The sequence below is a fragment of the Mustela erminea genome, chromosome 16, assembly GCF_009829155.1.
Source record: "Mustela erminea isolate mMusErm1 chromosome 16, mMusErm1.Pri, whole genome shotgun sequence".
NCBI classification, from domain to species: domain Eukaryota; kingdom Metazoa; phylum Chordata; class Mammalia; order Carnivora; family Mustelidae; genus Mustela; species Mustela erminea.
In genome coordinates this window covers 68,085,001-68,104,173 of record NC_045629.1, presented here as the reverse complement: position 1 = coordinate 68,104,173, position 19,173 = coordinate 68,085,001, and the positions used below count along the sequence as shown (strand labels likewise).

General features: G+C 51.4%; 1 protein-coding gene across 2 annotated transcripts in view; it reads right to left on the bottom strand.

The window, feature by feature from the left end:
- The window catches only part of ZHX2 (zinc fingers and homeoboxes 2), a 155,970-nt gene that overhangs the window by 119,512 nt on the left and 17,285 nt on the right, over positions 1-19,173 (bottom strand). The window contains exon 1 of one of the 2 annotated variants that reach the window (XM_032316889.1): positions 2,342-4,672. The exons of the other annotated variant lie outside the window; for it this stretch is intronic. The gene's annotated coding sequence lies outside the window, so the exon portion shown is untranslated. Of the gene's footprint in view, positions 1-2,341; positions 4,673-19,173 lie in introns of those variants that run through there. 2 annotated transcript variants of the gene reach the window in all.

Sequence of the window (19,173 nt, the reverse complement as noted above, 5' to 3'; positions counted from 1 at the left end):
CTCCCTTCCCTGGGGAGGTTACCAAAGGTCTCAGTTGATCTCAGTTACCAAAGGAAGGGCGTTGATAAGATGCTCCCGTTTGTCCCCCTGTCCCAACGCTCTGGGATCTCCCTTCCCAAGAGGAGAATTGCAATCACAGAGCAAGCTAGCCCGGGGCAGAGAGGAGGTCTTGACCTTGGGCTGTGACCTTGGGAAAAACCCCTGCCCTTTCATTTACACCGCACTAAAATGACACAGTGAGCCACAACAGTGGTTTCCAATCTTTTTCAGACCTGACATCCCCTTTCCAAATGATGCAGTCTGATACCTAACACAGGTAACAGTGGACCTACTTTGTCTGAAATGGCGACGAGGGCCCGTCACCTCTGAGGCACCTCCCCCACTGCGGCTCCTGAAGCACCGTTTTCAAGCCCCTCCCTGAGACCGGCTTTCCAAATCTAACATGAGGCCAAGTTCCAACGTCCACCCACTCGGACCTCATGCCGACCGGTTGCCCAAATCCAGTGAGGTCCGCAGATCTCCTGTTGACAAGTGTTCAAAAGATACAAAGGTTTGTCTGTTCCTCTTTAATTTCTCTTCTAATGTTTGATTGCACATGAAGTTCCAGGCACATATGAGACTGCTCATTTGCTACGAAATGAGGATTATGAAGGGAGGAAACCAATCGATAAGCCCACTTCCAAATCTCTGAGATGGACGCCAGGGTGCCAAGCTCTGGAACAAGGGACACAAGTGATCGCTGGCTAGCTCTGCCTGCTGTCTTGCAGAGAAGGTCCTGACCCCCGTGGAGGGTGTCCCGGCCTGGGGTGTCTGTGTCCCATCGTGCCCAGCAGTGCTCCCCGAGTTCCAGCCATGGAGTTCTGATCACGGAAGGCTGGGCAGTGTATCAGGAGACCTGGCCCCTGGCCCCAGGAGTACCCAGTATAACCAAAGCCAAGGGCACCAATGAGAACTTCAGGTCCCTGGGGTAGCAGCCCTCCCCTGTCCAGAACTCAGAAATTGCTGGAACATCTACTGATCACTCTTCCCCAAGTATAAACGGCTGGGTGGCTTTCCACAGCCAGAGCTGTACACTCCTTTATTTCTTTTTTTTCTAACGCCTTCTAAATTCATAACCCTCCATGTGGTGAGCAAAACAGGCAGACATTTGTGGAGAAGGTGTGCGTGCCCCTGCTCCTTCCATGTCAGGGAGACACAAAACCCACTGAGAAATCATCCGGGAGAAGACACCATGGATGGGCCTTTGTGGGCAGAAGCCACAACAGCTGAAAGGTTTCATATTCTTAGGCAGCTGATTTTTATTATTATTTTTTAAATGCTCTAAGACCATCTCCTTAGAGGTTCCCTTAGCTCCCCCGCCCCCGCCAATATTTATTTGGCTTATAATAATGCATTCGATCAGCAGTCCCTCTCCTCCAAATGTGTCCCACTCCCAGCCCCATGGTCTGGGGACAGCTCTCTCTATCGATTTCAAGGCAGCAGCTCCAACTACTGGGCTCCCCCGCCATCACTCGCTGCCCCCCGGTCCTATTTGGTCCTCTCCAACTTAAACTGTGAACCCTCAGTGACAGACGCGGCAAGCTGGAAGGGAAGGGAGGCCGTGCTATTTATAATTCGGCGGAGTTGGCCCTCAGAACACGGCCATTTTTTCCAGGCGGCCTGCCAGAGCCCACATTCCCCAGGCTCCATATATGGGCCGCCCACAGGCCCCTGTGGCCATAGGCTCGCCTCTAAGGGAACGGAGGCCGCCTGGCCAGTCAGGACTCCCCCTCAGTCAGGAGGGAGAGGCCCAGTCTGTTCCTCCAGGGCCTGCACGAGGGGCCGCAGACGGCCCCGGCAGCCCGGCCTCCCCTTGCTTCCCCCGCGAGGGGTGGTCAGGAACAGGGGAGAAAGCAGTAGGGATCCCCAAGGTCCCAGCCTGACGGAATTGGAGAGCAGCCGGTTTTCCCCCCAGGGCTTGAATAAGAATGGCGAGGAAAAAATGTATTCTTGCTACGAAACATGAGGTCACCCCTTCTTTTTTGCCAAGTGGTTTTCAATTGTTTCCATCGAGATGTGACTGAGGTCCATGGCAGCCCTGCCAGCCCCTGAGGGCTCCGAAAGCTGGATTTATGGACGCCCTTGGATGGGCAGATGGGCGGGGAAGCCCGGGGAGGGTAGGCAAGCCAAGGCAAGGGAGCGGGGCTTTGCCAAGCAGATATTTTCTGCAGGCTCTCAGCTTTGATTAGCATATGTTCAGGACACAGAGAGAGAAAGGTGTCTAGCCTCCCGTGGGCCTGGGGACATAAACACCCCACTACCCTCTGGAAGCCAAGCACTGAAGCAAGAGGAAGAGTCTTACCGGTCGGGTGGTCACCCCAGGCGTTTCTCATCTCTGTCCCTTCTTTGGGGATGTCTGTCAGGCCAGGCTGGGGCCACACTTGGGTGGTGGCCGGGGCGGGGGTGCTGCGGAGCAGGGGGCCTGGAGACCCCCTCCACGTTCACGTGGGAGATTTTACTTCCATTTCTTGGACACTGTTTCCAAAACCTCCTCAGGAATCGGCTGCAGTGGACACAGCTGTGTCAAATCTAGTTCAAGTCCTTTCTCTAAATAGCCTTCCGTGGCCATCTGGATATCTCTTCCTTAGGATGGAGAGCATCTGGTATTATTATGAATTGTTATTTTTAATATTTGTAATAATAGCTGGGCTTTATTGAGGGCCTACTATGCCAACCACGTAACGATTAGCATCTGAGTTAATCCCCATAAGCCCGCGAGATGGGTGATCTTTCGCACAGGGGGAGAGTGGGGCGCAGAGAGGTTAGGCAGCGTGTCCATGCAGACACGCCGGGTAAGGAGCAGACCCCGAGTCTGCCCGACTCCTCACCTCCCGCCTCTCTGCTACACGTACCGGCTCCTACGTCATCTTTTTTACTCTCTGTCCTTGCAGGTGGAGGCCATGTCCTAAGGTATTGCCGCTTCTTTTCTCCCCCAAACATCTAGAACAAACTGGACTCGTGGAAAATCTTCACTCATGAGACGGTTCTTCGGCCAACGGCACCGCTCACCTGCAAGCTCTTTTCAGCCTTGGGTGGATCCCGGATTCCCTTTGGACTCTGTGGCCTCTGCAGCCCTCCCTGTAGGGCCAGGATCCCCTTATCTGTGGAGGCCCCAGCTGTCCCTACCGTCACTTGCTTGCCTGTGACAAATATGGGGCTGGCACTTTAGCAGAGAAAAGCAGCAGCAGGAGTTGATCAATTCCTAAGCAACAAAGATCCTGTTTTCATGCAAACGTCCTCGGCATTAAAACAAAAACAAATTCTTCCCAGGGCGAGTCCTGGATGCCAAGTCTCGAAGCAAGACACATTTTTAAGCAGGGTTTCGCGCCTGCGTGAGAGACTAACAGGGGACGGGAGGAGAGCTGTGTGCCAACTGCCAAGTGTTACGAGGCAATGCAGGACCTTAACGTGGAATGGCAACCAGTGCCTTGAGTTCTGAACAGGTAGGGACCACTGAGGGCTTCCTGGAGGAGGGAGCTATTCTGACTAAACGCAGGGGTCTCCTAACAGATGGTGTTGGCCTGATTCTGCAGGACCTGGGTGCCCACCAACACCAGCCCTGCTAGAACATTGCCAGGGTCACTGAGCTTGCCCTACAGTTGAGGAAACATCCAGAGGGCATCTGGCCTCCAGCTGGCTCCAGCAGTTTTGTCCTTTAGCATCATGAGGGTTCAAAGGCAACACATCAGTTAACAGATTAAGGGCAGGCCACATGATTCATTTTTGGCAAATAACCAGCCATACCAGGATTGCAGCATTTGAGGGCTGAGATCCCGGGGTACCACCCCCTTTACTGCTGAGGCCTGGCCCAGGGCTCATGGTCTAGCCAAGACTCCAAGATCCAACCTCTTTTCTCCTGCTCCCTGAAACTTTCTATGCAGCCTTCTAGTTTCATACCGAGGAGGTGTTCCCTGGCTTTAGCATGTGCCCAGAAGCACCCAGTGGGCTCAGGACCGGGAGACACAGAGAATGTAGCCCTGGGCTACAGCCTTCTCAAGCTCGCCTGAGCACGGATCCAGGGTAAGAGGAGCTCCTTCCGGAGGCATTTCTCTTCCCAGCACCCACCACGGCAGCGGGGACCCAGCAGGTGAAAGTCTGGTGCTGGGCACAGTAAGTGGGCAAGTCTGGCAGGAGAAAAGGGCCCATAAAGGAGCTTGTGACAAGAATCAGCTAAATAGAGTGGAAAGAACACGGGCTTTGTGTACAAAAGATGTGGGCTGGCATCCAACACTGTCACTGTGTCAGGGACTGGGAGTGCTCCCCAGTATCCATGTTCTTCTTTTCCTGCCAGGCTTGCGGCTGGACTCCATTTCCCAGGCATCCCTGCAGTAAGGCGTGGTCATGTGACCACATGCTGGCCAATGGACTGCCAACAGAAGTGCCCTGGGCCAATTCCAGGTCTGGCCCCCAAAAACATCCCAGAAAAACCTCCCACTTGTGGTTCTTTCTCTACCAACTGAATGGGGAGCACTTCTAGGAGTGCAAGGAGACAGAGCCACGGAGGGAAGGAGCCTGGGTCCCTGGATCACTGTGTGGAAGGCGGTCTGCCAAACAGACACACTGTATTGTGTTCTCAGGAAATGAACCCTCAAGTGTTAAGCTATTAAAATTTGGGAATTGTGGGCGCCTGGGTGGCTCAGTGGGTTAAGCCGCTGCCTTTGGCTCAGGTCATAATCTCAGGGTCCTGGGATTGAGTCCCGCATCGGGCTCTCTGCTCAGCAGGGAGACTGCTTCCTCCTCTCTCTCTCTCTGCCTGCCTCTCTGCCTACTTGTGATCTCTCTCTGTCAAATAAATAAATAAAATCTTTAAAAAGAAATAAAATAAAAAAATAAAAATAAAATTTGGGTATTGTTATAGCTATTAGCCCAACCTGACTAATACAGCCTCTTGCTGGCCATGTGACTATGGGTAAATTTCTTAATCTCCTGCAGCTTCAATTTCCTCATCTGTAAAGTGAGAATTTTAAAAAAGCCTTCCTGAGAATGCCAGAACTAACATTTATAAAGATCCTACAACTAAAGGTGCATATATCTTTTGTGAGCCCTAGACATTTTTGCCTTTGTGGGTCCCCTCCAGTATTAAAAAAAGCAAAAACAAAACAAAACAAGAAAAACCCAACAAAAAGAAAAAAACACACACACAAAAAAGCCCCAAATAAAATACAGAAAAAATTAGGTTTTACTATTGCATTGGTATAAAGAAGCATATAATCTAGGCCAGATAAATCACTATGCTTATGATTGTTTATTATTATTTTTTTAAAGATTTTATTTTTATTTGACAGACAGAGATCACAATTAGGCAGAGAGGCAGGCAGAGAGAAAGGGAGAAGCAGGCTCCCCACTGAGCAGAGAGCCCGATGAGGGGCTCGATCCCAGGACCCTGGGATCATGACCTGAGCCGAAGGCAGAGGCTTTAACCCACTGAGCCACCCAGCCGCCCCTGCTTATTATTTTTATATTTGATTTTATATTCATTATTTAAAAAAAGATTTTATTTAATTGACAGAGAGAAACACAGTGAGAGAGGCAACACAGGCAGGGGCAGTGGGACAGCCCGATATGGGGCTTGATCCCAGGACACTGGGATCATGACTCCAGCCAAAGGCAGACGCTTAACGACTGAGCCACCCAGGCACCCCTATATTCATTCTCATTATACTCACTTTTTTTTCTTTTGATTTTAAGGGAAATTAAAATCAAACATTTCCTAGGGCCCTAAAAGTATTGTGAGCTCTAGGCACTCTGTACCTGCGTACCTACCAGAGAAGCCAACTCTGTTTACTATCATGCCGGGCTCATGATGCAAGCAATAAATCAAAACTACTATGGATTAAAAAAAATAATAATAATAGGAAGATGGAAGCATGAAATAGCAACAAAAGGTTATGAAGCCCCTTTCACAGACTTCATTTCCTTCAACCCTCACAGCCATTGTATGAGATGGTTTTTCACTTGTATTTTCCAATGAAAAAGGTTAGGCTCGAGGAGATGGAGGGCTGTGCTCCAGACGGGTAAGAACTTTGTGCAGGATGCCTTCTATCAGGCACAACGCTAGACACCTGTCTTACTTTATCACTTTTAATTTTCTCAACACTATGATGAGATAGGGCTTCTTTTTTTATCCCCATTGTATGACTGAAAAAAAAAAAAGATATTGATGTAAGGACAAGTGGCTGAGCCGAGAACTGAAACCATTTCTGGTGCCAAATTCAATGCTCACTCTACCACCTCGCCTTTCTATCTATCAATAGCTCCGTCATGAGAATTGATAAATGGTAGTGTGTGTGGAGGGTGTCAGACGCCCCAACACCTTCTTTCACAGAGCAGAGAAGAACCTGTTCAGGGCTCAAATCCAAACACCACACGCCAGATTAGACTGTGCCTTCTCATTCTCCACCCAAATGTACTCCTTAGAAGGTCTAATTATAGTGACTTCTATTTTCTTGTAAATAATCACATCTGTCATAACTGATTTCACTGATCCAAGGCTCCAAGTTGGCAGTCTTGGAGGCCTGAGCCAATGTGTCAATTATGCCAAGGAGTCTGTAAGCAAAAGTTGCATGCAATGGAAAAGAGAGGAAAAAAAAAAAAAACAAAAAAAACGCGAGTCACAGGCATATAGATGCTGGGGACCAATATGTGCTTTTTCACAACAGTAATATCAACACAAACTCCTCAACGTGGCCAATGGGTGTTAATCCATCGGCAACCTAATTTGGTACAACAGACCCAGCAAGCCAGATCCTGGGGGAAAAACACCCATCTTTTTTAGTGGAAACCTGGTCCTAGAAACCGGTGTCTCCAACAGCTTTTGAGTTTAAGGTAAATACCCAGGAATTTGCCACGGCTTCTTTATGCTTGTTTTCAGCGGAAAAAAGATGGGTTGAAGGGCTTACATCTAGAATAATAATAATATAATATAATAAATAAAATAATAACTAATAGAATAAATAGAATAATAATAATAAAAGCATGGTTGAAGGGCTCACATCTAGAATACAGAGGTATCCCCTTTGTGAAAGTGTGTGTGAGGCCACTTGGCATTCTGGAATGACCTATGTTAGTACCTGGTTTCGCTAATGGAAAGAAATCCATTTTGTTTTTATGGAAAAAAAGGCAAAAAGCAAAGATGGCATTCAGTGCTGGTTTTGCCACGGTGGTCAGAGAGGCAGCCTGAGCCCAAGGAGGGAGAGGGGCCGCACCCAGCTCCTTCCCCGGGAACCTACGCTAGGTCCTTGATGCCACCAGAGCTCTGAAGTGTGTTTGCGAGCATCTATGCTCTCGACTTTGTGCATCTGTGAGCAAGATGCGTCCTAAGGTACCTGAAAAGTCTGAGAGAGGTGGTTTTGGGGGGTCTGGGAGTGCTAAAATATTTCCCATAGAAGTTAACGGTAATCACATCTTTGCTTTACGCCATTTCAGCTTACTCATGAAAGGTCATAGGAACGCCCTGCTCCGGGATAGCAGGGGAAACCCGCAGTCTTAGTGGCTACAAATACAGTCAATCAACTGAGTATGGCCGCTCCGCCAGCATACAGTGGCAGCTAGAGCTTTGGGTACGGACTTGGACACGGACTTGGGGACAAGTCTTTCTCCACTCACCACTGGTGTGACTAAACAAATCATGTAACCTTCCCCCCCCTTCATCTCAGCTTCCTCATCTATAAAATGGTGACAGCCCAGAACCTCGTGGGACTGGTTGATGCAATGACTGAGTGTGACAGCCTGCTGGAAATTGTCAGCACCACAGAGATGCGCGTCGTCATTATTATGATGAGATCAGCATATACTGAGACCAGTTTTCCACCCACGGGGATGGCTTCTTTCTCTCCTAACAGAACTCCAAGCACAGGCAATCGTGCTTTCCGTCACAGAGGGGATGAGAGATTGGAGCTACTTGGGACTTCTTTCATAGGCAGGTGAATTATTTCAGAGCCAGTTAATTCTCCCGTGTCTGAGGGGGAAGCTTCGAGAAAGGAGCATCTTTCAGGTAAGAATGTGGGAAAGTGAAAGGTGGTTCTCAACCACTCCCCAGCTGCTCACGGGAAATGGACACAGGCTTTTGGCGACCCATATCCTGCAGCTGGTGAAACCTCCTTTGGGTCTGGTCCATCTGGGTGAACAGAGCGGCTAAAAGCACAGACTCTGAAGCCGGACTGCCTGAACTCTGAGTCTAGCTCAGCTCTTCACTTGGCGCTGTGACCGTGAGCAGTTTATCTTTCTGTGCCTCAGTTCCTCAACTGTAACACGAGGGTAAGAACAGTACTTTTCCCTCAGGGTGATCGTGAGTAATAAATGAATGAATACATAGCAGAAGTTCACAATGGGACTATACATAGGAAGCAATCAGCACATACCAGAATTTACTAGAATGGCTACAGTGGTCATATTACAGCCAATGGACTTTGACTCATCTGGTGTTTATTCTCTCTCTCTCTCTTTTTTAAAGATGTACTTACTTATTTGAGGTGGGGAGGGACATAGGGAGAGGGAGAGAGAGAATCTCAAGCAGACCCCCACTGAGCATGGAGCCCCCGACTTCGCTATCCTGAGATCATGACCAGCTGAAATCAAGAGTCAGATGCTTACGCAGCTGAGCCACTCAGGTGCCCCTCGTCCAGTCTTTATTAACATGCGTGCTTCCCAGCTTTCTCATGCCAAACCCCTCAACAGAAAGAAGATTCTGATCTACATCTGCTTCTGCCAGAGAGACTCAGAGTCCCCTCCTTCAAAGGAAGTTAATTTCTGGGGCAGAAATGTGGGAGAAAGGGCTGTGGGCTGAGAATCAGTGGGCCCAAGTCCTAGTCCAGTGACATTTTGCCCACTCTGGCCTTGAGCAAGTCACTCCTCTCTGGGTCATAATTTTCTCAGTTGTAAAATACAGAGAGTTTGGTTGTGAACCTCAGTTTATTCACCTATAAAAAGGGATAATAGGAAGAACTATCCCATCACACCCCCATCATGTGCTGTGAAGCAAATAATGCGTCCCACACAAAGACAGACAAGGGTCCTGAGTGGGGCCTACAAGGCCCTAGGCCACCCAGTGCCCGTGCCTCCTGGCCCACAACCCTCCCTTCACTTCTGTTCTACACGTCTGTCTCCTGGCTTTTCTCCCACCCTTCAGGCACGCTCCTGCCACAGGGCCTTTGCCCCAGCTTTGTCCCACGCCTACAATGCTCTTTCCTCAAATAGCTCCATGGCCCACTCCCTCACCATTTTCAAATACTGGATTACTGTTTTCTTCCACAGCAACTATCACTTTCTAGTGTAGTACCTGAATTTCTTACTTATGATGATTATCACTTATTGTCTGTCTCCTCCCAGGCCAAGTTCCATAAGGGCAGGTCAGTTCCATAAGGGCAGGATTCTCTTTTGGTTCTGTTCCCCGAGAGCCTAGAAGACTTCCTGGCACATTACAGGTGATCAGTCAATATTGCAGATTCACTGAATGAGTGAACGGACGGATGGATGGACGGACGGATGAAGAAGAAAGCACTCTGTACACCAAGAAGGTGCTTACTGAATTTCGGGCAGCCTTCCTAAATGTGAAAGGGGGATTCTTACTCCTGACCTGTCTTCCTTCCGTGAGGAGGGATCCTCACCCAGACACCTGGACAGTTTCCATCCCCCTCACCCATGATGGCCTGTAAGAAGAGTAAAGCATCTGGTTGCCAGATGAGTCACTGGTCCATTTCTCGACTCAGTGAGGCTAAGCTGCAAACACCACTGCTGTAGTCGGCCTGTTCCGGCTTCCCCGTCAGACAACAGCAACGGCCCTGAGTTAAGTGTGTCTGCTCCACAAGCTCGCAGCTCCCTCGTTGGGTTCTTTATGGTGTGGAGCGCAGGACAGGGAGTGCTAGAGAGACCTTCCAGCCAACAGATGGATGGAAGTCATGCTCACTAGCCTGGTTCTGTGGGGAACAGAGTGGATATTCTAATCTCCACCTGTCTGACCCTCGCGTCTCTCTTGATGGGTCCTGAACCTGGTCAGATAACAGGGTTGGGCCATTTCTGACCCTTAAAACTCCAAATTTTCCAAATTTAAACAAGCGAAGCCTTAATGTTGCCTGATTCCAGACTGCCTACAATCCTAGTTACTCTCTTTGGACTTACTAGTTTGTGGGTGTCCCACACAGCAGATATCACTCCAAACTGAGCACAATTCTGCAATGAGGCTTGTGTCCCAGAAGAGGTGCTATTCCCGGTGCTGCACTCCGGACACACTCTGCTACCAAGGCTGTTCAAGGATATCTATCCATCCTCTCCCCACTGCTGCCCCCCCACCCCCGAACATGGACCTGCAGTCCCTAGAGCCTTTCCCACCCAGGATCTGGGCGCCTCAGGCCTCTGTGTCTCGCTCACGTGGAATTTGATGCTGTTCTAGGAGTCACTAGATAGAGCCCATTCTCCCTGAGATCTTCCGGGAGGCTGTGTCCCTCAGCCAACAGACTCACCATGGCTCCCAGCTTCATGTTCTCCCTGACCACAGCGAAATGCAAGTGACCAGGGGCTGAAGGTCTGCAAGGTGTCAGGCACGGTACGACCAGGTTTTTCTCCTTGCCTTGTCTCTCCAACGAGCCAATGAGGCAGGGGTTTAATCCTCAGAACAAAACTGGGGAGGCAGTTTTAAAGATGAGAAAATCCCCATTTTACAGATGAGAAAACTAAGGTTTTTAGAGGGGAAGGGTCTTCATGTATCATCGCAGCTCGTAAGAACACTGGATGGGTTCTAGAACTAGCACATAGGTTGGAATAGGAGTGTGAGCCCAGAGACCCAGGCTCGCCACCTCAGTCCGGGCAATTTTACTCCGATCTGTCGACGCCCTTTGGCGTGAAGCCATTTAACCTGCATTTATCTGGTGGCGTCATTCGACATTTCTCCATCATGTTCGCCGGAAGCTCACGAGTGACTTTCTCAAACAGCCTGATGAAAACCAGAGAGGCTTGACTTGTGGTGTTTTCCTCATCTACCTCAAAGCCATTTCTGAAAAAACAAGCACATCTGGTTCAGTCTGATCTTGGTGAGCCCATGACTGCTTCTACTGACCACCACTCTTCCCTCTCACAGCCCTGGCCAAACAGCCTTAGACACAGTCCAGGGAACCTGGAGATTTAAAACACCTAAGACCATCACTAGCTAGTCTAGGGGCAAGACCTTTAGTGAAGCCCTGCCTGCCAGGAGTTGGCGGCGGGGGCTTGGCATAAGGGTAAGGAAGCAAGTCGATTCATCTGGCAAGAAGAGATCTGTCCGAACCACACCTGTTCCCCTTGCCCACCATAATTCTGGAGCGCTCCGCTGCTCTCTGCAGAAACTGCAAGCCCGGACCGCCTTCCTGGAACATTCAGGAACTAGTGACAGCAAGTCATCCAGGGACCCAGAAATGAACAGCCTGCACTTATTAAACTCTTATTATTTGCCAAGCACTGGGCACGGTGCTGGGTTTACATGATTTTGTAAAATGCCTTAAGACTATTTTTAGCAAAGAAGTAAATGCTCATAATTAAGACATGAAATACTACAGAGGCTCATCATGAAAACCACCAGCTTGTGATAAAAACTAATTCCCACCAACATACCCCCCATAGGCTACCTTTTCTAACCCTGGTTCTTTTGGTGGTCACTTCTTGAAGTATGGGATTTCCCATCATCTGCAAAACATCTTAGCTGATATAGATAGAATGACTGCCTCTTTTTACAGATGAAGAAACGGGAGCATCCTGCGGCCTCAAGTCACACAGCTGGGAAAGGGTGGAGTGTGGATTCAAACTCAGGTCTGCCTCACTCCTGGTCCTGCTCTTAAACTTTACACTCCACAGCCAACGTGTCTGGGGCTTGGTAAAGGATGTGGCTCAGTTCACATCAGGCACATAGGCCCACAAGGGCTTCTGAGGTCACCTGTTGTCCAAAATCATTCACAGAGGACTTAACTAAGAAACACCACGGGACTATACCTAAGTGAGCTTTCTTTGTCCCTGGGAGATTTGTTTCCAGCACTTCTTTCTAGATTCTTTGGGTTTTTTTCCTCTTCCAGCCACTTCTGTACCCTCTGATAGCACTGCCAATGTGACTTCCAAGGGCAGGTCTCTGAGGCCCACAGCCTCTCGCTGCTTCCTCACTGTCATCCTGGAAGACGCTACAAAGAGCATTATCCTCATCTCTGCTAGGATGTTGCAAAAAAGACCAGTCCCTTCCAGATCCAGGTTTTCTAAAGAAAAGCTTTTCCTTTATTTCGTGGTTATAGCTAGAGCTTGAGAGGATGGGCGCTGTGCAAAATGTAACATTGCCAACTTTGTTAATAACAGCTCCTCGTTAGGAGCTCCCACCCAGACTGGCCAGGTTCAAATCTTTGTGCGCTCGCTGGCTTTGGTGCTCTGGCAAGCTACTCCCGGCGCTGTAACTGGGAATTCAGCTGTAGATCGGGAAGGAGTGTGTTGAGGATGATAAATTTGGAATGACGAATTGTGTGGGTTAATCTGTGTGCTCTGAACTCGGCGGACCAGGCCCGCGGCTTTACACGTGCTCTTATCAGAACCCTGTTCCAGCCCCTGCAATTTACCCGAGGCGTCCCCATACATCATACATGGTCCTTGCATCTAAAAGGAGTCAGGGCAGACATGATTAGTCATCTCTTCAAAGTATTCAAAGGTATAATTATTAGCCCCGTTTTACAGAGAAGTAAGTAGACTGAAAAAAACCCAAAACGTAAGTGAGCTGCCCAAGGCGACTGGATGGTTCAGAGCCAGAAGCAGTCCCTAAGACCCGTTCAGACTCTCCTGCCAACAAGGCTGGGTGACTTTGGACAAGTCACTATCCCTCTCAGAGTCTCACTTGTCAAGTAAGAGGGCCTTATGTGACGGAGAGACAATAACACCACAGTTAAGAGATGCAGATCTGAGTCAGACTCTGGACTTGAATTAGGGGTCTTCCACTTTTCACCTGGGGGACTACGGGCAAATTACTTAGTTTTCCGGTGCCTCAGTTTCCTCATCTCCAAAATGGGTCTATGAACAGAACCCACCCTAGAAGGCAGTTATGGGCACTTGAGTAAACCTGTGTTACCGACATGAATTACTCAGCCAATGTCAGATATTACCACTGAGGCTTCCATGGCCAGCCCAGCCTCCTCCACCCTGGTCTGTGCCAAGCCCTGTATGGTCTATACCGTGAGCTCTCTCTTGACTGTGGGGTACTGCGCCCCCCACCCCGGCAGGACATCACCTGACCCCTGGCAGGACATCACCTGTCGCGTCCAGGTTGGGTGGTCTCAGACGGGAGTGCTAAACTCTCCCTCTAAATTCACAAGCCACCTGCAAATGCCTAACATTTCAATCCGAATGGAAAACCCGATTTTTCTATCTGCACCTATAACCTTGACGACGGTGTTTTGTTTTCCTTCCCATGCAGTCTGGAAATCCTGAATAAATGTCAGAAAGAATTCACCGAGTCAACAAATATGTAATAGTATTAAAACTCTTAGGAGCGATCCATCTCCTACATTACCAGAAGCTTAAAGGGATGATAGTTTCAATTTCGTCACTCAGTAAAGATGCCCCTTTAGGGCTTAGGTGATACGGCTATGATTCCTGGTTCACCAGCCAGTGTTTCGTCCAGTCAGTTGGGACATATCTGCGCCCGCCCACCAGCCAGGCTTGTCCCATATTCCGGTGGCCCAACCACAGGGAGCACAGGGACAGCAGAAGCCACAGAAGCTCCCACTCGCCAACTGCCCTCTGGACTGCCCTGCCTCCCCTCGCCCCACAGAACCCCTCTCCACCCTGCTCTACTCTGCTCTGTGGCCCCTGTGGGCCATCTCAGCGGGTGTCCTCCCCCCGGAGCTCCCAGGTGCGTTCTACCAGTGGGAGGAACCAGCACAGAGCAGAGAGTCAAAGGACAGTGAGGTCTCACCCCCAACTTTGGGACCCAGACCAAATGAATCTTTCTGTGCCTCAGCTTTCCCATCTGCCAAATGGGACAAACAGGAATACCTCCACCCCCATAAATGCAGCTTAAATGATTTAGAACAGTGACTGGCCGTCATAGGCACACAATGAATGTTGGTTTTTACCTCCTATTATTACATACGACAGCCTCTCTTTAAGCTCCAGTGGCCACCCCCCCTTGCCCCTTCATGCCTGGGCTGGGGGTGGGGGTGTAGGCCCTTCAGCTGCTTGCTCACAGTTTTCCCATTTCTTACTGACTCTGCTTACCCCGTGCCCAGCCCCCTGGAGACGGTCCCTTCTTTAACTCCCCTCACTACTCCATCTCCTGCTGGGACTCTTACTTGGATACCTGTATCTACTGTGTTCTTGGCAATCTTCCTAAGTTTCTCTAATGCTTACAACACCCCTGTGAGGGAAGCATTACTGTGCCCATTTCTCAGGATAGGAAAATTGAGGCTTAAAGTCTGACCCAAGCCCCACAATTAGGAAGCTGTGAAGCTGAGCTGCTTCAGGCCTAGCTTTCATACCCAGGCTGAGTCTAATGCCCAGTGGAAAGGACACAGGCATCTGTGGGTTTCCCAAAGCTTACTGATAAGATGTGATGATGATCTCATGTGCCGACCGCTCTGATAGGAAGAAGAATAGCGACCTCCACGACAGCCAAGGGCACCTGGATTGGTGTGTTAGTCAGGGATGGCTTCCCGGAGGAGGTGATATTAACCTGATTCATTCATGGTGGGGAGCTATTCTGGGAACAAGGAAGAAGCGCTGGAATGTGTAAAGGTCCAGAGGGAGAAGAGAAAGAGACGAAACTTTTTCAGGAGCTATAAGCAGTTTAACACTCCAGGAGCAGAGAGCTCCAGGCGGGGATAATGACGCCAGGGGGCTGGGTCCTGCCACAGAGCGCCATGAGCACTGAGCTCAGGAGCTGGGACCTGCATGCTTTCTTGCTGGCGGGTGTCTGCAGAGGGGAGGTTTATACAAAGAGCACTCTGGTCCCCTGTCTGTGACTGCCAGCTCCTTCAGGGCAGAATGCCTATTTCGGACCTTCGAACCCAGCTTGGAGCTCCGTATACAACAGGTGCTCAAAAATGAGACTGACAACTAAAAACACAAGAACGATAGCTGGGAGGCGCTCCTCTGGGTGCGAGCAGATGCTGCCGTGGCCGGCCAGGCGTCCCCTTGCCTTTCCTCCCTTGGGGCCCTTCGGCCTTGCTTCTAACTGCCGACACCTGGGTTTCCTTGCTTGGGGGCTCTCTCTGGTTTCCGGACCTGCTTTGCCTCCGGAGTGGCAGCCCTGAGGTGCAGGGTGATGACAGCCCCCTACGGAGCAGCCCAGAGCGGGGACTGCTGGGTGCTGGTGAGTCCCGCGCCTGCCTCCCCCCTCAGGTAGGAAGGGCTGAGGGCCCTGCAGCCTCCCACAGGCCCACGTACTCTGGTAACTCGCTTGAACGTGCTCTCTGCACACAGGGAACCCAGGATCCTGAGCTCTAGTTTTGGCTCCCAATGCGGCAGCAGATGGTGGAAGGAACCTGGGCCTTCGAGGGAGCCACGTCTGGGTTTGAGTCCAGACGGGGCCACAGGTAGGGAGGTGACCCCTCTCGGAAGTCATGTGGCCTCCCAGTACCTCAGTCTGCTCGGCTACCGTGAGAGTCAAATGTAACATGTACGGGCACCACCTCACTAAGAGAAACAAGGTGCCTTTCTACTGTCCTTTGAGGAATTCCTTAGTCTACATTCTAGCCGCTTTCTACACACCGCCAGTCTAGCAGTGATCTCATTCTACGGACGACCTCGAGTTTTGCATATTTGCCTCCTAAGAGACTGGAGGCGCCGAGAAGACGGGGTCAAGTTTTACTCCGCCTGGCATCCCCTCCCGTCTAGCACCGCCCTTGGCACACAGCAGGCATTCAGTGAGTGTTTGTTGAATGAATGCCTGACAGCAATGAAAGAACAAAGAACACCGACCGGGGTGGATGGGTTCTCAGAGCCTTTGCTCATTCACGGTATCTCAGTGCCAAGTCCTACTATGTGCCAGGCAGCCCCCTCGGTGCTTACAGCTGCGGTCAAGGCCACCGGGCTCCTTCCTCCCGCGGTGAGTGTTAGAGGGAGAGAGCGGGGACACCCTCCCCCCACCCCCCAGGGCTGCCCAGCAACTACCCCCCAGCCTCCCCACCCGGGGAAGCTTTTATAAAGTCTCTCCCAAGATTCCCACCAAATTACCCGGGGTGGGGCCTGGCTGGGGATTTTTTTTTAAGCTGCTCAGGTGAGTATAAGGAGCTGCTGGGCATCGAGAGAGGAAACAAGGTCAGAGAGTGAAGAGGCCTGAAGACAGTTGTGACGAAAACAGAACGGAGAGCGTGGTTCGGGCTCATGGCTGGCAGAGGGAGGGGCCGGCCTTGTCCCCCCGCCCCCCTCCACGGCCGCCGGAAACATCTGGCAGCATCTGGAGGCACTCTGGGTCGTCCCAACTGGAGGGAAGGTGCATCGGTCCAGCGGAGGAGGACCGGGGACGCTGCTGCGCCCTCCCAGGGCACAAGACAGCCCCCACGACCAAGAACAAGCTGGCCCCAAAGTTCGACAGTGCCGAGAGCGAGCGGTGGGGGTCTCGAGGGGCCGGGAGCGGACACCCCTCCGGGGAAGGCCTCCGGTGGACGGAGCAGTAGAGCTGAGACGCGAGTCCCCGGAGGAAGCGAGGAGGAGTGACTGTGAGATGGGCCCGGAGCCACCATCCCAGCCTTGAATAGAAAGACGCCAGATGGTGAAACCACCGAGTCTGGCTCGCACCACCTACTAACCTAAGAGCCCTCGCACCCCTGCTCCTGCCGTCATCCTGGGGTTGTCTGCTGGGGCGGGGTGGGGGCAGGGAGAGGGAAATCCGCTTCTGCTTGGCTGCTTTCACTTTTCAGTCCCCAGCCTCCTTCTGGGCTCCGAACCGGAAAGGGGGGAAGGAGAGGGGGCTCGGTCAGGCTCCCGGTGCAGCCGGCCCCAGCACCACCTGCGGGCCCACTTCCCCCTCTTCTAGAGCTTCTCCCGCTGCCACCCCCTGGTCTCCGAGAGCGCTAGCTGCGGGGAAGGGAGCCTTCTTTGGAGACATCCTGCCAGCTTCCCCCAGCCCTGGGAGAAGTGATTTCCCAAGAGAAACAGGGATCCACAGAGCCGTAAATAAACACGGCATTCCAGAGGAGGCGGGCTGGGAGGGCAGCCCGGCCAGCTCTGCCCCGCTCACGGAGGTGGCCCATTAACTTTTCCAGCCAGGCACCGGGACCTGAGAACCTGCCAGTCCTCCCTCCAGCCACCGCCTCCCCCCTGCACCCCCCCCCTCCAGTCCACCCCCTCCAGCCGTCCCTTCTCGATGCTTCCCTGTAAATCAGTTGCAGAGAGGCTGCCTTGGGAGTTTGGACTATCGGCAGCTGCGTGGAGCAGGCTGCTTGCTCAACACCACGTGGGTTTTCCAAGGAAACGTCACCATAGTTCCATGGGCAATTTCAGTGGAAAGTCGAGTTCTTTTGTACAAGGCTTCCAGAAAGGTCTGAGTCAACAGGCCGCTCTGAGGGAGCCAGGGTGGCCGTAGGCCTCTGACAGGCAGCCCCACCTGCAGGAATCTTGCCAGCCTGGAGCGGACAGAGAAGAACCTACGGACTTCGCAGAGGGAAAGCGACTCCAAGGCTGTAAGGCCGCCCCCGCTTTACAAGCAGGGAAACTGAGGCTCTAGAGGAAATGAATGACCCGCTCTTAGGTCAGCGGGTAGTCGGTGGCTGCGCTGGGTGTGCCCAGGCCTCCTGACCCGCCTCTGGGCCTGGAATTTCTTTCAGGCCACATACTCATTCCAGAGCAGTGGAGAAGTTCCACGTCGACCCATCTGAACAGAGAGACAGCCACTGCCCGGAGCTGATAGCTATTCTCCTCCAAATGTGCATTTGGGGGTTGCGAGGACACTACCAACATCTCCGCTTCCTTAATTTCTCGAGTTCTCTTCTGAAAGGAACGTGTCCCCCAGTGTTCCCAGAGTCCCCAGATGTAAGCTCCCTGTCACAATGCTGCCTGTGAGGAAAGATGTCAAGTCCCAACCTATGAAACTCACTTCACAAAAAAAGGGGCATTAGGGGAAATATGTAGGAATATGTGTACTCAAGTAATTATTTTATTAAAAATGATACTTTGCCCCATATCCCCCTGAGAATGTTGTGATAGGTGCCCCCAAGGAAGGAGGTAATTAGCAATAAATAGAGCCTCCCTGCAAACCCAGGGTTAAGAATTTTCTCACGGGCTGTTATTTTAAGCAAACACTACACAGTATGGTCTCCTCATTCATGGAAAGCCTTGATCTGCAGAGCTGAGTCTCTCTAACTCGGAACTTACGACACAAACCGTTAGTTCAATGTGTATTTTCTGCTATTAAAGTTGTACACAATACAAAGGATTCAAAACCATGAAACTTCCTAGCTGTGCTGTGTTTTGGATGTGTGTGTGCACGAGCACCTGTGGACACATGAGAGAACCTCCAGCTGCAGGTTTTTCTTCTGGAACCTCCAGCTGCAGGTTTTTCTTCTGCTTTAGGAAGTCGTCGGGCAAGCCTCTCACCTGGTTTTCACCTGGGGGAAGGAAACCTAGGTTCTTTGTTTGTTTGCTAGGCAGTTTCATGTGATTTCCATCCTCTGTCCCTCCCAGCCTGCCTCCCCACCCGCCCTGCTCTCTCCTCCCTTGGAAAATGACCTGGCTCAGGAGGGACCACCAGCTATGCTCCTGACCAAGGCAAGCCTCTGCTGGTCACCTGCACTCAGAGTTACACACACGGGGGAGAAGCACACGGGGCCAAGATGTTTCATTCGTTGCCAGAACAAATGGCCCATGTGCCCAATCTCCAACAGCTTGTGTCCCACATCCGGGTCATGGGGGGCTCCGGGGTGTTGCCTGCTTCGGAGATTCCACAAATATTTACTGAGCAACTACTCTGCACAACGGGTGGCCGCCGCAGCTCGCAGCTCGGGGCTCTGCTGTGCTGTCCAGCACCCCTCCCAGAAGGCGCTGTAGGCCTGCCACCAGCTTCCCTGCAGGGTGTCTGGCAGAGCAGAAAAGCTAGGGCCCCATGTGAACCCAGGAGGGGGAGCAGGGCAGGACAGGAGGGAGCCGGGATGAGGCATAATGATGGCTGGTGTCTTCCGCGGTCAAGTTCATCTGACCTGCAAG